We start from the raw sequence: 5,000 nt of genomic DNA on the forward strand, positions 1-5,000 counted from the left end.
AATTCTGGGAGTTGAAGTCCACGAGTCATGAAGGGGGCCATTGTTCCCCCATGCTGGCTGAGGAATTCTGGGAGTTGAAGTCCACGAGTCATGAAGGGGCCATAGTTCCCCCATGCTGGCTCAGGAATTCTGGGAGTTGAAGTCCACGAGTCATGAAGAGGCCATAGTTCCCCCATGCTGGCTCAGGAATTCTGGGAGTTGAAGTCCACCAGTCATAAAAGAGCCAAGGTTGCCTACCCCTGGTCTAGTCCATCTAGGGAAGGGGACTCAAATTGCCGGCCCATGGGACGGATGCGTCATGGCGAAACCTTGCCCACCCCATTGCCAGCAATGGGGAAAAAAATCACGATACGTCGCGACACATCACATGACATTGCGAGTTTGACACTCCTGGTCTGAGGCTAAACCTAGGACCACCTTCCCCAAACTCAGACGTTCCAACTCTGAAACCAGACCTCTCCTTCAAAACCCAACTCAGAAACTTTTTCCGGTTGGAGCGATTTTGGAAAATATCAAAACTGGACAATAATAACAACAATAATTATAATAATAAAGTTGGACGGGACCTTGGAGGTAATAATAATAATAATAGTGGTAAAATTGGAAGGGACCTTGGAGGTCATCTAGTCTAACCCCTGCTCAGGCAGGAAACCGTATACCATTTTAGACAAATGGCTGTCCAGTCTCTTCTTAAAAACTTCCAGTATTGGAGCATTCACCACTTCTGGAGGCAGGTTGTTCCACAGGTTAATTGTTCTCACTGTCAGGAAGTTTCTCCTTAGTTCCAGGTTGCTTCTCTCCTTGATCAGTTTCCATCCATGGCTTCTTGTCCTGCCTTCAGGCGCTTTGGAGAATAGCTTGACTCCCTCTTCTTTAGGGCAGCCCCTGAGATATTGGGAAACTGTTTTCATGTCACCCCTGATCTGTCTCTTCATTAAACTAGACATACCCAATTATAATAATAATAAAGTTGGAAGGGACCTTGGAGGTCATCTAGTCCAACCCCCTGCTCAGGCAGGAAAACCTGTACAATTTCAGACAAGTGGCTGTCCAGTCTCTTCTTAAAAACTTCCAGTGTTGGAACATTCACAGCTTCTGGAGGCAAGGAGTTCCACTGATTAATTGTCCACACTGTCAGGAAATTCTTCCTTAATTCCAAGTTGTTTCTCTCCTTGATCAGTTTCCATCCGTTGCTTCTTGTCCTGCCTTCAGGCGCTTTGGAGAACAGCGTGACTCCCTCTTCTTTGGGGCAGCCCCTGAGATACTGGATCACTGCTATCCTGTCCCCCCTCGTCCTTCTCTTCGTTAAACTAGACAGACCCAATTCCAGCAGCCGTTCCTTGTATGTTTTAGCCTCCGGTCCCCTGATCATCTTTGTTGCTCATTATCAGATGATGATCTCCTGACCGGGGACAAGATGCTTCTCATCCAGTATGGAACAAAGGCTGCCTCAGTTGGGAAGAGGGGATCTCCATAACACCCAGAAATACACACAGCCTCCAGCCACTGCCGGAAGAAAGGAACGCCGGTTGCTCGCACGGACACCAGTGCCAACGAAGGATTAAGTTTGGGGACGTGTTGTAACGTGTTTAGCAATCCCAAATATCAAACGGCTTGTAATTTCCTCCTTCCGGTAAGAGAAAAAGCTTGCTCCAAATTTCGGGAAAGTCCCCAAAAAAGATTCCCACTGGAAAACCCATCCCAAATGGTGAATGGATTTATAAATGGATGCACAACTCCGGACGTTGTGCGTGGCAAGAGAGATTTTCCAACAGATACAGGAGTTCTCAGAATGCCAATCCATAGTATTTCTCAGTCTTGGCAACTTTAAAAGGGGTGGACTTCCACTCCCAGAATTCCCCAGCCAGCATGCTTGAAGATAGTTGATATCTGGGAGTGGAAGTCCTGCTATCTTAAGGCATGCTGGCTGGGGAATTCTGGGAGTGGAAGTCCACCCATCTTAAAGCAGGCTGGCTGGGGAATTCTGGGAATTGAAGTCCACCCATCTTAAAGCAGGCTGCTGGGGAATTCTGGGAGTGGAAGTCCACCCACCCCACCCCACAGGGTTGTTGTTATGAAGAATATAGAGGAAAGCGTGCTGGATATGTTTGCCGACTTGAATTATTCGTTAAAAATAATCAAAAGGTAGGAAACATAAATAAAAGCATTTCTGCAATTTTATTTTTGATAGCCGGCTGAAGAAGAAGAAGAAAAAAACAGTAAAAAAAAACCCAGTGCTATCTTTTGTAGGAACGCTGATTTATGACATGCAAATGTTTGTGTTGAACACTTCCCGAAAGAGGCCTCTGAGCTGAAGAAAAAGAATGGAGAAGGGATGGATGGAGAAATAAGGAACGCAAGAGCCATAAAAAGGGACTTTGGTCTTTTTTTCACTCAATCAAGGTTTCTATAATCAGCAGAGCCCAGAAGCTATATGTGTAAGAAGGGCAAAATCCAAGAAACAAGTCTATGAAACAATTGTGCAAGAAAAAACAAGATAGCCAAAAATCAGAAGGAATAGAATAGAATAGAGCTGGAAGGGACCTTGGAGGTCTTCTAGTCCAGCCCCCTGCTCAAGCAGGAAAACCTATATCTGATCATCTCAGATAAGTGACTGTCCAGTCTCTTCTTAAAAACCTCCAGAGCGCCCCATGATTTCTGGTGGCAAGCTGTTCCACTGGTTAAAGGAGTCAGGCTATTCTCCAAAGCAGAAGGCAGGACAAGAAGCAACGGATGGAAACTCATCAAGGAGAGAAGCAACCTAGAACTAAGGAGAAACTTCCCAACAGTTAGAACAATTAACCAGTGGAACCACCTGCCTCTAGAAGCTGTGAATGCTCCAACACTGGAAGTTTTTAAGAAGAGACTGGACAGCCATTTGTCCGGAATGGTATAGGATTTCCTGCCTAAGCAGGGGGTTGGACTAGATGACCTCCAAGGTCCCTTCCAACTTTATTATTATTATAATTGTTCTCACTGTCAAGTTTCTCCTTAATTCCAGGTTGCTTCTCTTTTTGAACCTGCAAGCTCCTTTTCTGACTCATTATAGGTAGTCCTCGACTTACAATCACTCATTTAGCGAGCGTTCAAAGTTACGACGGCACTTAAAAAGTGACTTATGACTGGTTTTTCACACTTACGACCGTCGCAGCATCCCCGCGGTCACGTGATCAAAATTCAGACGCTCTGCAACTGACTCATATTTATGACAGTCGCAGTGTCCCGGGGTCAGGTGACCCCCTTTTGCAACCTTCTGGCAAGCAGAATCAATAGGGGAAGCCGGATTCACTTAACAACCGGGTTACTAACTTCACAACTGCAGGGATTCCCTTAACAACCATGGCAAGGAAGATCGTAAAATGGGGTTCAATTGTGGTTGTAAGTTGAGGACTACCTGATCAGGTGATCTGCTTAACTCCAGCTTCTTTACATTCTTCCTTATATGGTTGGGTAAAGCCTGGTAGACTGCCCTGAGACAGAGAGGTTCTCTTCAGCCATCCGGGCAAAAGCCCCGTCCCCTAACCTCTGGTCCGTTCCTCTCTCCAACCTGGGGGAAAGGACCATTCAATCATCCAAACTCAGAGTACAGAATCATGGAATCACAGAAGGGACCTCAGAGGTCCTCTAGTCCAACCCCTTCCCCCTTATCCAAGTCAGGAGTCCTTCTAGCATTCTGAACAAATGGTTGTCCAATCAAAAGGTTGTATCTCTCCCTTTGACACCTTCTGGGGTCTAGACCCCGTATATTGGGGGGGACAGAGGGGCTGGGGAAGGGGCAAGGTCAAGAAGCAACGGATGGAAACTCATCAAGGAGAGAAGCAACCTGGAACTAAGGAGAAACTTCCTGACAGAACAATTAACCAGTGGAACTCCTTGCCTCCAGAAGCTGTGAATGCTCCAACACCGGAGGTTTTTAAGATGAGACTGGACAGCCGTTTGTCCAAAATGGTATGGGGTTTCCTGTCTGAGCAGAGAGTTGGACTAGATGACCTCCAAGGTCCCTTCCAACATCATCATCATCATTATTATTATTATTATTATTATTATTATTATTATTATTATTATTATTATTATTATTATTATTATTATGAAGAGAAGGACGAGGGGGGACATGATAGCAGTGTTCCAATATCTCAGGGGCTGCCCCAAAGAAGAGGGCGTCAAGCTATTCTCCAAAGCCCCTGAAGGCAGGACAAGAAGCAACGGGCGGAAACTAATCAAGGAGAGAAGCAACCTGGAACTAAGGAGAAACTTCCTGACAGTGAGAACAATTAACCAGTGGAACCACCTGCCTCCAGAAGCGGTGAATGCTCCAACACTGGAAGTTTTTAAGAAGAGACTGGACAGCCACTTGTCTGAAATGGGATAGGGTTTCCTGCCTGAGCAGGGGGTTGGACTCGATGACCTCCAAGGTCCCTTCCAACTTTACTATTATTATTATTATTATTATTATTATTATTATTATTATTATTATTATTATTATTATTATTATTATTATTATTATTATTATTATTATTATTATTATTATAGTATGGCCTTCGTTCTGGAGTCCGGCCAGCATTTTGATGTTTAAAACTCTGTTAAAGCCTCTGAGATCTACAGAGCCGATTTCTGTGTTTGCTAACTCAAAAGTCAAGAGCGATCACAGCATCGCCTTGATTTTTTTTATTTATTTATTTATTTATTTATTTATTTATTTATTTATTTATTTATTTATTTATTTATCGGAAAGGGCGGCAATTAATTCATTTGTTTGTTATCCTCATAAAAAATGGATGCACAGAATCACCCCAAAAGTTCTACTGAAAACCAGATGGTCAATTCTTCTAATTTTTTTTTTTAAACCACTTTCTCCCTTCTTTCCCCACCAGCTTTCTCTGTGCCCCAAAACTCCCTTTATTTCCCCCCTCCCCATCTTTTTAACTCCTTGTTCCAGGTCCACACAACCATCCTAGCCCAAAAGGAAAGGATCCGCGTCTGCAAGTGTGCTTTGAAAGCCC

General features: G+C 44.3%; 1 protein-coding gene across 1 annotated transcript in view; it reads right to left on the bottom strand.

Moving 5' to 3' along the window:
* Positions 1 to 5,000, bottom strand: part of LOC107298353 (multidrug and toxin extrusion protein 2-like) — a 37,090-nt gene that overhangs the window by 31,452 nt on the left and 638 nt on the right. The window lies entirely within an intron of this gene.

This window comes from Protobothrops mucrosquamatus, unplaced genomic scaffold, assembly GCF_001527695.2.
Source record: "Protobothrops mucrosquamatus isolate PMUCROS unplaced genomic scaffold, P.Mucros_1.0 scaffold3907, whole genome shotgun sequence".
Lineage (NCBI taxonomy): Eukaryota > Metazoa > Chordata > Lepidosauria > Squamata > Viperidae > Protobothrops > Protobothrops mucrosquamatus.